The sequence below is a fragment of the Gopherus evgoodei genome, chromosome 11 (assembly GCF_007399415.2).
Source record: "Gopherus evgoodei ecotype Sinaloan lineage chromosome 11, rGopEvg1_v1.p, whole genome shotgun sequence".
Lineage (NCBI taxonomy): Eukaryota > Metazoa > Chordata > Testudines > Testudinidae > Gopherus > Gopherus evgoodei.
Window position 1 is genome coordinate 62,758,241 of NC_044332.1, and position 14,924 is coordinate 62,773,164.

The 14,924-nt window shown below is 41.7% G+C and overlaps 1 protein-coding gene across 1 annotated transcript in view; it reads left to right on the forward strand.

Annotated features, from left to right (window-relative positions):
• TMEM163 (transmembrane protein 163) overlaps positions 1 to 14,924 on the forward strand; it is a 171,518-nt gene that overhangs the window by 16,638 nt on the left and 139,956 nt on the right. The window lies entirely within an intron of this gene.

Genomic DNA, 14,924 nt, shown 5'->3' on the forward strand with positions numbered 1-14,924 from the left:
TTGTCCAATAAAATATAGTGAGTTAGAATCAGGTAATCCAGTAATCTAGTCTGTGAAATATAAAGAAGACCACATCATGATGCATGTGATTTTAAGTTCTTAAAAGGAAAACAAAAATTAAGTTGAAAGTTTATGATTGTGGCAGGAGCTTATAGACTCATAGACTCTAGGACTGGAAGGGACCTCGAGAGGTCATCGAGTCCAGTCCCCTGCCCTCATGGCAGGACCAAATACTGTCTAAACCATCCCTAATAGACATTTATCTAACCTACTCTTAAATATCTCCAGAGATCTTATTAAAGCAGATTTCACATTCAGATGCCAGCCTTTAAAACATAAGTCCCCTGTGTGTCTTTACATAGAAAATAGAAGGTCAGTCATTCTCTGGGCCAAATTCTGCAAGGAATTTTTCAGCTAAGATGGATGTCCAATATTGAGGGAAATCTAACATCAGCACTTTTGCTGGTCACAATTGCAATATGATATCACAAGGAACGAAGCTCAGGTAATTGGTCCTAGTCCATTTATGATTGTTTAGGTCAAAACCAATGCTTAAAACCAGTGCACATCCTGGAGCACAGCTGTCATATGCTGTCTAGAAGATGAATAATAGTACCTTCTTCCACTCTTTGTCTATTTTATCTATTTAGATTGTAAGCTGTTTGGAGGACTGTCCCTTACTATATCTGCAAGGTGCATAGTAAACAGGGGTGCTGAAACACTTTGTATAGTGGGGGTTGCTGAGAGCTATTGAACCAAATTGTAAACCCTATATTTGATGGAAAACACTTCAAGCCAGAGGGTGCGACAGCACTGCACCTATTCTAGCAGACTAGCAATTAATTAATAACAGTATATATTTATGTGCAGCTTTATGGGCTCCACAAATTTAGGCCTCTGTTAGTGGAGCCCCAGTGAAGACAATGAGGTCCTGTGTGGGCAAAAGCATCCAACCATGCTTGTCCAGTTACAGAGTTGGAGTCTTATGGAGTAAGATATATAACTATCAAATGTCAGATAATTCAGTAATTGGGCTGGTGTATATTCCTGCACCTGTGCAATAATACATCTTTTCCATATCTGTTACACAGTTAAACTACGCTATTGGTGGGCAGAATGTGCATTTTGACTAAAATGCTACATACAAATCTTTAGGAAAATTCATAAACATTATGCTTACTGCAGTAATGACTTCCCTAATTTAAAATAACTAGACATTTGAAATTACTTTTCTTCAAAGGGCAAATGTACAACTACTCACCTACAATATCCAATAAAAAGCAGGAACAGCAAACCAGACCTGTATTAGAAGAGTAATTGAATCCAATTTTGTACTAAATATGGTAGAAAAATCAAACAATCAACATGATATTGACAATACAAATTAATAACTCTACTACATCAGGCCAAGCTACCATGTGAAATAGATTTCCTTATGAATTCATCATATGCCAATCAGACTTGATTTCCTTATACATTTTCCTGCTATATGCCACAAAATTATAAGTTCTGTTTACTATCAGAGATGAACTTGTAATTCTCTCTGTCTGGAACAAAAGACATGTCAGGAATAAGGAAAGAATATGAGTGTTTAATATTCATTGCAAATTTTTTATTCAGAGTATATTGGTTGTGTGTGAGGCTGTAAGTTGCTATGTAGTTAAAACTAAAACTTTTGAAAAGTGCAGTGTTAAAAGATAGAAATGAAAATCATGACTGTCTTTTAGTTTTACTTTTCTTAAAATATGCCAGGAACTTAAAAATATTAATTGATTTAGCTGAACTTATTAGACCCTCAGATGCAAAGACTATTACCTCATTTGAATTTAATAACAACATTGTAACTGTTTTGCATAACAGACTGTTGAGAACATTGATTATGGAATTTGACACTGGTGAATTATTTTTAGTATGCAATTTCTTCAATTCCAGTATTGAATTAACTTCTCTTTCAGTTGAAATTCTGGCCAAATAGACTTTAATACTCACCCTGCACAGTATTTCCCTTGCCAGTTAAACAGTTTTTTTGTATGTGGGGTACAGATGAATAGTAGAGAAATTTTGCTACCAAGCAAGGATTCAGGGAAATCAGACTTAGACGACAGTGGTAAAAATACATGTTTGGTTTACACCTGTGCTCCCACGGTTGCCAACACCAATGAAGCTGCGCAAGTGCTACAGCAGTAATGGTAGAGGAAAAACTAGATGCTGTCGCAAGGGGTGGTGCTGCTTCAGTACGTGGCACTCTTTCTTCTGAGTCTAATGTCCTGACGTTCTCTTCAAGGTCACTGTGCTACCGGAGGTGCTCTCCCTCCATAGAAACACAAAACTAATGTCCTGGCTGCTTGTATTCATTAGATTGGGAGTCGGCAACCTTTCAGAAGTGGTGTGCCAAATTTTCATTTATTCACTTTAATTTAAGGTTTTGTGTGCCAATAATACAGAGGGCAGAGAAGCTGGGACCCTAGGCTGGCAGTGGGCTGAGCCGCTCAGCCTGCTGATGGTCTGGGGTTTGTCCACCGGCCTCTGCCAGCCAGCGTCCTGGCCGCCGGCCCTGCTCAGCCTGCTGCCAGCCCGGGGTTCTGTCCATCTAGGCCGGGAGCCAGCTGAGTGGGGCTGGCGGCCGGGACCCCGGCTGGCAGGGGGCTGGTAGATGGAACCCCAGGTTGGCAGCAGAGTGCAACTGAAAATCGGCTTGCTTGCTGCCTTTGGCACATGTGCCATAGGTTGCTGACCCCTGGATTAGATATTATGGCACTCTTTGGAAGATTGGGCATGTTAATAGTGGTCTTGTGGCAGAGTTCAATTTGGCAAGTTATAATCCATCTGTATAAATTCACCCTTGATTATTTCAGTTGAATAAGTTGTTCTTCATCATTGCACATACTAAACTCGTATACAGTATTATACACCGGTAAGCATTCCACCCCAGCAGTAGGCACGTTTCTTTGGGGTTGTGCAGTAGTCATTATATATAGATTATGAATCAGTTACTAAATGTTTATAAAACATATGTAATTCATCTGGATGAAATATTACATAAGTTAAAGATGATTATAATAAAATAGACAAAAGTACTAACTTTTCATTCTGGGCTGATGGTACCCAGTATAAGCTTCTAAGGGTGTGATCCTCATTATACACTCAAAATTCCCACTTATTCATGAAATAACTACAGAGGCAGCACTTCACTATAAAAGGTAGTATGATCTCAGGCTCTCTCAACACTGGGCCAATAAGACTGGGCAAACGGATTTGTATCAGATAAGAACAATCATAAACCATTGACCAAAATTTGAAGCAATCTCTTGATTTGAAAAGATGAGAACTTTTATAATCTCTAATTTTCACTTGCACTTGCAAGGCAACCTTCCCAGTGCAAAGAACAAGGGCCACTTTTCTTCTCCTCCTACATCTTCCCAGAGACCCCACCTTCCTTTTCTCTCTTCTCTAGAAGCAGAGAAGAAAGGAATAAGTAGTTACTCCCACAATGTTGAGAAGCAGATCAACCAGCCCTCAGCCTGAAACGAGTGAGCTATGTAACCGGTGACTAGAGTAAGCCAGCTATCCTTTCGATTGGATAGACTGAGGCCATTGGCAGGGTTTAGTCTAACAAACAGCCCGTCAAGGAGCAATGCTTTTGTCAGTTACAGCTGCAGAAGGCTCAGTGTTCATGTAAGTTGCTTTTGCAGATTGCAGCATGCACAATATCACCTTTTTGGAAACATTATATTGGCTGCTTCAATGCAGACAACAACACTGAGGCCACAAGTACTGAGAAGAACTATTGCAGAACAAAAACCCCTTCCGTATTCTAAACAGAGAATCTCTCTTCCAGATATTAAGGTTTGTGCATCAGTGAATTATTGAGTGTAATGTCTCTTTTTTTAATATAGCAAGGTAAAGAAAATGTGGACATACCTTCAATCTCCTCATTCCATTTAGTTTCCTTTTTGGGGGGCTCACAGTTTTCCATGAAACATCTTGTGGATGAAGAATGAAAATGCCTCCCCAAAAGCCTGGAAAAATATTAATTTCTGCAGGTTTTAGGGAAAAAAGATTTATTGTCAGACTGTGGGAGATTTAATAGAATGCAAATGCAGCTTCCAGTGTCAGCCAGGAAATGCAGTTGGGGAAATCATAAATATTTGCGTGTTTTACCATTGTACAGGGACCATAAAAAGCTTTGTTAAAACGCAGTTAGAAATGCTAAAGTCTGGTATTAGAAAGGGAAGTGCCTGTCTGGATTTTTTTTTAAATTGTGTATTTAGAATGCACTATGCTTTGGTCAGAAGAATTATTTCTGACCCAATAGGTTAACATTGCCTTTCCACAGCAACCAATGGTTTGGAGTTTTTAGTAGCAGAGCTATGCACTTTGAATGTTGCTATATTTCACATTCAAGAGAGAGTTGGGTTAATCATAGGGACATATTCTTCAGAGCCTAGAAAAACCAGCTCCTCTTTAGAGGTGGACACTATGATTCAGAGTAAGGAGGTCTACCTTTTGACCACCATTGAAGATCCAGTCCAGCTCCACTGAAGTCAATGACACAACTCCCTCTGACAGAATGTTGTAGGATCACGCCCTAAGTGAATGGCTAAGTTGTTAGGAGAAAGCCGCTAAGCAGTACATTAGGGAATAAGAAATCCTTTACCAGCACTGTTTCATAAGTAATCAATTAGTCTATGCCTGTGTGGGGAAGGGTGGGGTGAATGAAAGGTTTCAGTCTTACTGTTGTTGTTTCGTAAGTAGATAATGAATGAGGGCTGTTTATACTCAGAGGATTAACGTTTATCTCCTGACTTGATAGGCCTCACTGTACATGATTTGCTGCAGCAACCAACATTTATCAGACTATGATGTTCAACTCTGTGGAACTAATAGTACACAAGGAACATATTTATTTGCTTTTCTGTGTGGGATATTAGATATTAATAATAAACTCTATCTTTTTACTTAACACGACTTGATATTTCCATGTGTAAGAAAGAATAATGAGAAATATTATCAAAAAATCCTCAAAATCAAGAAACAGGCCCACAAGATAAACTTTGGCATAGGTAATGGTTGTAATTAGGGCTGTCAAGCGATTAAAATTTTTTAATCACGATTAATTGCGCGATTAAATAACAATAGAATACCATTTATTTAAAATATGTTGGCTGTTTACTACACTTTCAAATATATTAATTTCAGTTACAACACAGAATACAAAGTGTACAGTGCTCACTTTATATTTATTTTTATTACAAATATTTGCACTGTAAAAACCAAAAAAATAGTATATTTCTATTCACCTAATACAAGTAATGGAGTGCAAGCTCTTTATCATGAAAGTTGAACTTACAAATGTAGAATTATGTACAAAAAAGGACTGCATTCAAAAATAAAACAATGTAAAACTTTAGCGCCTGCAAGTCCATTCAGTCCTACTTCTTGGTCAGCCAGTCACTCAGACAAACAAGGTTGCTTACTATTTGCAGGAGATAATGCTTCTCATTTACAATATCACCTGAAGGTGAGAACAGGCATTTGCATGGCACTATTGTAGCTGGCATTGCAAGATATTTACGTGCTAGATGTGCTAAAGATTCATATGTCCCATTATGCTTCAACCACCATTCCAGAGGACATGCGCCCATGCTGATGATGGGTTCTGCTTGATAACGATCCAAAGCAGTGGAGACTGACACATTTTCATTGTCTGAGTCAGATGCCACCAGCAGAAGGTTGATTTTCTTTTTTGGTAGTTTGTGTTCTAAAGTTTCTGCATCAGAGTGTTGCTCTTTTAAGATTTCTAAAAGCATGCTCCACACTTTGTCTCTCTCAGATTTTGGATGGCACTTCAGATTCTTAAACCTTCGGTGGAGTGCTGTAGCTATTCTTAGAAATCTCACATCGGTACCTTCTTTGCGTTTTATCAAATCTGCTGTGAAAGTGTTCATAAAACGAACATGTGCTGGGTCATCATCCCAGGTCTAACATGAAATATATGCTGAATCATAGAATATTAGGGTTGGAAGATACCTCAGGAGGTCATCTAGTCCAATCCCCCAACACCAACTAAATCATCCTAGCCAAAGCTTTGTCAAGCCAGGCCTTAAAATCCTCTAAGGATGGAGATTCCACCACCTCCATAGGTAACCCATTCCAGTGTTTCACCATCCTCCTAGTGAAATAGTGTTTCCTAATATCCAACCTAGATCTCCCCCAGTGTAACTTGAGACCATTACTTCTTGTTCTATCATCTGCCACCACTGAGAACAGTCGAGCTCCATCCTCTTTGGAACCCCCCTTCACGTAGTTGAAGGCAGCTGTCAAATCCCCCCTCACTCTTCTCTTCTGCAAACTAAATAACTCCAGTTCCCTCAGCCTGCCCTCATAAGTCTTATGCCCCAGCCCCCTAATCATTTTCGTTACCCTCCGCTGGACTCTCCAATTTGTCCATATCCCTTCTGTAGCATGGGGATCAAAACTGGACGCAATACTCCACGTATGGCCTCACCAGTCTCAAGTAGAGGGGGTAAAACAGAGCCAGAGACATACAATTCTACCCCCTAGGAGTACAGTCACAAATTTAATTGATGCTTTTTTTTTTTAATGAGCATCATCAGCATGGAAGCATGTCCTCTAAAATGGTGGCCGAAGCATGAAGGGGCATAGAATGTTTAGCATATCTGGCATGTAAATACCTTGCAATGCTGGCTACAAAAGTGACATGTAAATGCCTGTTCTTACTTTGATGACATTGTAAATAAGAAGCAGGCAGCAGTATCGCCCGTCAATGTAAACAAATTTGGTTGTCTTAGCAATTGGCAGAATAAGTGGTAGGACTGAGTGGACTTGTAGGCGCTAAAGTTTTACACTGTTTCATTTTTGAGTGCAGTTATGTAACCTAAGAAAATCTGCATTTGTAAGTTACACTTTCAAGATAAAGAGATTGCACTACAGTACTTGTATGAGGTGAATTGAAAAATACTATTTCTTTTATCATTTTTACAGTGCATATATTTGTAATAAAAATATAATAATATAAAGTGAGCACTATGCACTTTGTGTTCTGTGTTGTAATTGAAAAGGTAGAAAAACATCCAAAAATATTTAATACATTTCAATTGATATTCTATTGTTATAAGTGCGATTAATCGCGATTAATTTTTTTGAGTTAATTGCATGAGTTAACTGCGATTAGTTGACAGCCCTAGTTGTAATGAAATTTGTTGCTAAATGCTCCCTACCATATGGGCTCCTGAATATATGAATGCTGTCATTCTCTCTCTGAGTACATGAAAGGATTCTCTATCTGAATGAAGATCTCAGTAGCTGCAGATGCTAACAGCATAACAATCTGATTTGTGTGGTTTGGGAATCCCAAGGAACACTGAGGAAGACTGCGCACAACTATAACTTTGTTGCTGGTCTCTGATAAAGAGCTGTGCATTGGATTATCTAGTCCATATTTGCCTAAAGAGAGGTGGTGTGGTCTAGTAAAAGTCTTAAGAGTTAAGGGTCAAATTCAGAAGTGATGTGTAATATGGTGTAGATCCTTTTAGGCTAAGACTCCCTTAGATCTTCTTACACCTCAAGTGTGGGCCAGGTCCTCAAATTTGACTACTGTGAAGCTACCCCTGTGAGAATTAGTCAGTGTCATTTTACATGCAGGGGAGCCAGGTGATGATGAAAAAAGGTAAGTTTTGAAAGATATAGGCTACTTTAGCTTACCCTTCTTTACATGCTTTTTCAAAAAAGCTGTGTTTCTTGCTGCCCTCCTCTTTTCTTTGTTCAGAAGTCTGCGTCTAAGTCATGCATCTTAAAGGGATGGAAAGAAAATGTAAGTTGCATCAACTCATTCCACGTAGACCAGGGGTAGGCAACCTATGGCACGTGTGCTGAAGGCGGCACACGAGCTGATTTTCAGTGGCACTCACACTGCCTGGGTCCTGACCACCGGTCCAGGGGGCTCTGCATTTTAATTTAATTTTAAATGAAGCTTCTTAAACATTTTAAAAACTTTATTTACTTTACATAAAACAATAGTTTAGTTATATATTATAGACTTATAGAAAAAGAGACCTTCTAAAAATGTTAAAATGTATTACTGGCACGTGAAACCTTAAATTACAGTAAATAAAAGAAGACTTGGCACACCACTTCTGAAAGGCTGCTGACCCCTGACCTAGACTCACTGAGACCCATAGGCAAGTGGTGAAAATATTCAGGAAGAGGGGGCTGAGTAATATGGATAGGTCCCACTCTGTGGTGTGTGTATATGGGTTGCTGTCTCTATACTGGCCCAGTGTGGAGGGGTGGCCTGGTGCAATGGGGGGAGAGGAGGATGGAGAGCAAGTCTGCCCTACACTCACCCCACAGTAGGGCTGAGCCTGGTTCCCTGCTCTTGCTAATTGGCTCTCATTGCTCGCCGATGCTGTTGGGAGCTCCTCCACATGGGGTTGCAGGTTTTAGCCAGCTGATCACCCCAAGATGATGAGGAGGAGAAAGAGGGGGAAAAAGGTCATCAGCCCCACATAATACTTCGGAATGAAAATGGGATGCTGATCTTAGGGCTAAAGAGGCAAGGGGTTCCTAGGTGAGCCCTAGGGTACTGGAGCAATGGAAGACAGGAAAGTGGAGTTGGTGCAGCCAGGAGTTGGGGGCTTTTGAACTGATCTATAGAGTAGATGGACTTGGGGGTAGGAGGCAGCAGAAGGTCCCTGCAGGGAGGAGGGACGGTCGAGCAGCGGGGTAGACAGGCGAGGAGAGGGAGGCTAGGGGAAGGGAATTGGTTTGAGGATGGTGAGGATGAGGGGATGGGAGAGTAGGGGAGGTTTTAAGAGGTGGGCTTATTATTGGGGAAAGGGGGCTTGGGGGAATGGTGAGCAGTGGTAGGGGAGGAATTGGGGTGGCAATGGTGGGGGTTTGGCAAGTGGAGGGAGGGTTTAGGTAGGGTAATGTTTCCTGGGGTTTTTGTGACTGGGTGAGTTTGTTTGGGGAGAAGGGAGTTGGTGTGAGGAGGTCAGATGGGTGGTGGGCTGTGGCGGTAGCAGAGGATTGGGGGTTATTTGTGAGGTGGGAGGGAGAGGAGCACAGGGAGCTGTGTGGTGGTGCTGGTGGCTACAGTTGGCTGTGTCTGAGTATAGCTCCTTCCTACACAGCCCTCTTCTCCTCTCCCTGTGTCTTGCTCTCTTCTCTCTCCCCACAGTCCCCATGCCCCAGCCTTGCTCGCAGGCACCAGGGAAGGATGGACTTGCTGGCACTGCACTAGGAATGGGGCTGGGTGTGGGGCCACATTTGGGACAGACTGCCCACTGCACCATGCTGGGGCCCTGTGGACATGTGCCACCATTGCCTGCTGCCGGGGACTCTCCCTGCTTGTCCTGCTGCTGGGCAGCCAGGCAGCTTGGAGCCAAGATGGCCCTGGCACTGGCAGGCAGGGCCGGTGCTACCATTTAGGCAGCCTAGCCAATCGCCTAGGGTGCCAGAATAATTGGTAGGCACCGTTTTGCCGGACGGGGTGGCAGGCAGCTCCGGTGGAGCTGCCGCAGTGGTGCCTGTGGAGTGTCCGGTGCTCTGCGGCTCCGGTGGAGCTGCCGCAGTGATGCCTGTGGACAGTTGGCTGCTCGCGCGGCTCCAGTGAACCGCCCGCAGGCATCACTGCGGCAGCTCCACCAGAGCCACGGAGCACCGGACCCTCCACAAGCACCACTGCGGCAGCTCCAGCAGAGCCGCAGGACCAGCGCGCAGGGCGGCGAAATTGCCATCCGCCTAGGGCGCTCAAACCCCTAGCGCCGGTCCTGCTGCCAGGGTTAGGTCGCCACCTGCAGAGCTGGGCTGTGCACATGAGTGGCAGGATGGCTGAGATTAGCTGGGTCTGACGAGCCCCCTCTAGCCCTCACCACCTGCCGCCTATGGATTTACCTGTGAATTTGTTTCAGGAACTTGAGAGTTCTAATCCTGTTTGTGTCATTGTATTTCTCTGGAGCCTTGGGTAAGTCACTTTACCATTGTAAGTCTGTTCTGTTTGTAAAATCAGGACGTAATATTTTGCTGCCCCATATGGATGATGTGAGGATTAATTTACAGTAGTTAATATTTGGAGGTACAGGACTAGACCCTGAATTGCAGCTAGGAGTGCTTGGCCAACTCAGGGAAGAGAGGTACAAAAGGGGCTTTGCACTCCTGTACAATGCAAGAGACTATGGTGGAATGCCCTGACCTCTTTCACCCTGGTACATGGCTGCTGCGGCAGGGGTGGGTAAGAGCAGCTGCAGTGGTTCTACTCCACCTAAGGATTCCTTAACTCCATGACTGGGTAAGGGAGTTGGGGACCAGTGAAGAGGCACAAAGCTGCCCTAATGCAGGACAGAATCTATTCTGTAATGTGCAATATATGTTTCAAGTATTATTAACGTTTGAACTGTGCTTTGAGATCTTCAGAGGAAAGGCCTTGTAGAAGGGCAAAGTATTGCATTTTCCAGTTGCTTTTGGTTTTGTTCAGCTTTGTCCTATTCTAGAATTTCTCATGCAAGTATAAATAGGTTATTCATCATGCAGTATAGGATAAAGATCTGACCTTTGCTTTTAATGAATCTATTTAACTGTTACCCAACTGATACATTTCACAGTTAAATGTAATTTAAAAAGCAATATTGGCACCTGTGTGTACAAACAGGTTGTCACAGTCACACTGCATCTTTATTTTAAAGAGGCAGAAGAAGCTTGGTCTTTGGCCTGAATATCTGCTTCTACGAGATCTGTTTATGAAAGAACGCAAGTAGTACATATTCTCTGACTTACTTCCTGCATGTGTAAACTTTAATACAGAATTATTTTAATTTTTGGCTTGTTCAGATTGAATGTAGTTAAATTGGCAAGATGCAGCCAAATTCTAGAGCAGATTAATTAATGGAATGTATTCCATTCATGCTGGTTTATAGGTCTGATTCTGATCTCATGGTGGTGGAAATGCCTTGACTTGTGTGGTGTTACTCCTGATTTACAGTGGTGTTCCTTAAGTCAGAATTGGGCTTTATTCTCAGTGCTTGGCTTTGATAGTTATTGACATTCATGTCACATCCTACAGTACAAGTCTTAGGACAATGCAAAAACATCAAGATAGGCAAGGTCAATGTACTGGTTCTGCAGGAGATGGTGATCAAGGAGTCAACGTGGTAGCTGCCCAGCATGCAAAATCCTCACTAAAATCAATAGGAATTCCTTTCAGGCAGGATCAAGTCAATGACAAAGAAGATTTTATTTTGCTTATAGTGCTAGGCTTGAAAAAAATCCTCACGCTATACAACCAATTATAAAAACACATAAAACATATCTGGTTAGGCTATGTCTTCCAGTTTACTGTTACATAGACATTACAAAACAAAATGAAACCAGTAAACTCACAGGATGACAAAAATGAAACAATACTATTATTGGGGTTTTTGTATCCCAGCCTACTAACAAAAGACTTCCCCAATCTGCTTAATTCTTTTCATCCAGATAGCAAAGTCTTGTCTCTAACAGTTAATTTAATGAGAAGAATGCTTGTTGACTGTAGTATCTGAGCATCTCGCAATCTTTAATATATTTATCCTAACACAACACTGTTGCATAGGCGCTGACTCTGTGGGTATTCTAGGGCTAAAAATGGTGGGTACTTAGCACCCACTGGCAGCCCTCCTATCAGTACCTCCCTCCTGCTAGCAGCCTTGCAGGTCTGTGCATCTCCCTTCCCTCCTCTCCCCCCAGTGCCTCCTGCCCGCCGCTGAGATCAGCTGTTCCATGCCATGCAGAAGGCGCTGGGGGGAGGAGTGAGGGCTGGGCTAGGTTGGGAGAGTGGGCAGGAAGAGTCGGGTGGAGGTGGTGCCTTGGGGAAAGGGTGGAATGGGGGCAGGGCCTGGGTGGAGCACCCCCCCGCACATTAAAAACTCAGCATGTATACCCCTCCCCCCCGTGAGGTTGGAAAGTGGTGTTATCTTTTTACAGATGGGGAGCTGAGACACTAAGGGTATATCTGCACTGCAGCTGGGAGAGCATTTCCCAGTGCAGATAGACAGCCACACGTTATGTCTGCTTGAGCTATTTTAGCAAGGTAGCAGTGGCAGTATGGGTGGTGGCTCGGGCTAGCTTCCTGAGTTCAATCGCATCAACCCCTTCTGGTATTTTCTCAGGCAGCCTGTTCTGTCATGGCCACATTTCTATTCTTACTGCACTAATATGTGTACCCGTGCTGAAAATCACTCCTCAGCTGCTGTATACACATACCCAGTGTCTCTTTGCTCAGAGCTTAAATCTTTTTCTCTGTTTATGAAAAGATCTTTCCCTTGGGAAGGAATATCCTTTTAGAGTACGAATTGCATTAGAGTCAAGTTATGTTCTTAATCAATCATTCAGGATACTATTTTAGAAGCAAAACAAAACAAAAACAAGCCCAAACCACAAAAACCTGTATTGCCTCTCTTTCTGTCTTTCCCTCCATATTTGCCTGGTATGTTACTTCCTACCATCTCTTATTGTCCTACACAAAGTATTTACATTTTCTCAGACTTGCAATTTCCCTTTTTCAAGTCTGTGCCTTATTCAAATGCTTAGGTAGAACTCCTATAAGGATTTTTAACAGTAATCTCTATAGTACATTTTATTCTATTTCCACCATCCTTAGGGTCAAATATTGCCCTCTACTATACATATACAACTCCCATTGATGTCAGTGGAGTAGCACATGTGCGTACCTGAGGCCAGAGGCTGAGCACTGATAATCTCCATTAATAAGTTTCAATGGCAAATTAATCACCTTGTTTTTGTTTTTCTTGTTCCTTTGGCAGCTGACTCTTCTGCTGTTTCATTTGGGGACAGGAATTTGCATGCAGAGGTTACAGAATCAGGTCTCAAGTCTATATTATGTCGTCTCTGTTTGTCCTTATGTTTTCATTTGTTGTGTAGTGAGTGAATGAGTTCCTTTGGGGCTCAGATTATATGCACTATTCAGTGCCACTGGGAAGGGTGTATTAGAGAAAAAGTGTATTGGGAATAATGATTCTTGAGACCTAATCATGGTTCTGCCACCAATTAGTGGTTAATAACTGTCTACCTCTCTGTGCTCAAGCCAACTCATGAGTTTTATCACGATTCTCACAATATTTCCTGTTTTCTTTAAAGCCGCATCTCCTGGAGTCACATGATTACATAAGCAAGTATTTCCTTCTTTCTTAATAGTTGTGGAGAAAAGCATGAATCCTAAAGACTAAGGCCAGAAAACATGTAAAAAAAACCAAAAAAATTTGGGGTTCTAAGAATCTCATGATTTTTAAGCCAGTCTTACGATTTTTGAATATTTGGTATTGGGATACTGAGTAAATGTGTGTCATGGTGCCTATCTTTCCCACAGGTGTGTTGTGAGACTTACAGCTCAGCTGGTAAGAGAGCTACATGTAGAACTTTGGTATGAATTCTAGCAAATGCTATGTGCAATATCAGAGGTTTATTTAACAAATATTTGTAAAATGCTTTTATGTCCTTGGATGAAGTGTGCTAGAGAAGAGCAAAGTATTATATTTAGCACCTCCTATCATAGTATAAGATAAGAAGCTGGTTGTGCAGCTGGAAAAAAGAGGGTGAGTCAGTTACAGAAATATATCTATGCGCATCGTCTCCTTTGCGCTCTGACTTATGCACATATTTGTTTGATTAAAGAGTGTAATGAAACAGTAATTTATATAAAAAAAGACAGAGGTTGATAATAGCCCTCATGGGCCCCTCCAATAAGAAATGTAATTGAGTTCACTGAATATTAGTCCTCTACATGAATCACTTCTCAAAAAGAAATAAGAAAAATACAGTAGCAAAATAATTGAAAAGTAGTATTTCTTTCACTAACTCAGGAGTAATAATACAAATATTTATAGACCTGCTTTGAAACAATCTAACTAGGAAATCAGAAATTTTTTCACACTTCACCCTAAATTAAGTTTATGCCATCTCAGAACACCAGGTTATTTTAATATAGCTGTGAGCTACATAAACAAATACATTATCTTGGGTAATGTTTTGCTTCTGTCAGCACCTAAAGGTGCTTTGCATAATATTGCTACCACTGCAGAATTCTACATAGGCAGACTTCATACCTCACATGTCAACTGGGTGAGGTGTGTTGTTGAAACAACAAGAATATCACAGTAAGTTCCTTTGAGGTGTCTTACACTGGTTTATATGACCACTAAATAGTGATTAAACAACAAATAACTCATAGGAAAAAGAGTCAGCCAAGGCACAGCAATCATTTTAGTAAGGCTGATTTTAGTCTGATAACATTAAATAAATCACTTATAAAAGGATATAGGATATTTCTTTTCCAGTTTAAAGTGCTTTGACTGTCATTAATGTAGTTTCCATAGATGAGCTCATTCTCTGGAAGCTCTGAAGGATGCTCTGGAAGCTCTGAACTATTTATAGAAGGAAAAATAGCAATCTTCCAGCACCCAGCAAAAACACTCAGCTTACAGTAAATAGTAGATAATTTCATAGTATGGGGCCAGAATGTGGAGTCTAGTAGAACTGCACGCAGAGAAAAGGGTGTAGTAAAGGTGGTTAAAGCTCTCTTTTGCAATACCATGGCCCTGGGGCCACTATGAGCAAGGCCACTCCTCTGGAATAAGTCAGAGAGGCCTCAGGGCTGCACTAACGTGTACCAGCTACTGTAAGTGTTCCTGCCCTGGCTCCTCATTCCCAGATGTTTTCTCTTGGACTGGGGCCATTCTCCCAGAGCCAGATATGCCAGTTATATGGCCACATTCACCAGTGGAGTGGCACAAAATGGAGCACCACACTGGAAGGTCTAGCTGATAGTTTAGAATCCCACTTACAACAAATTGCCTTTTTAGTCTGTTGAGTTGCTGTTTTCCTAACTGCTTTATTTAATCCTCAGAACA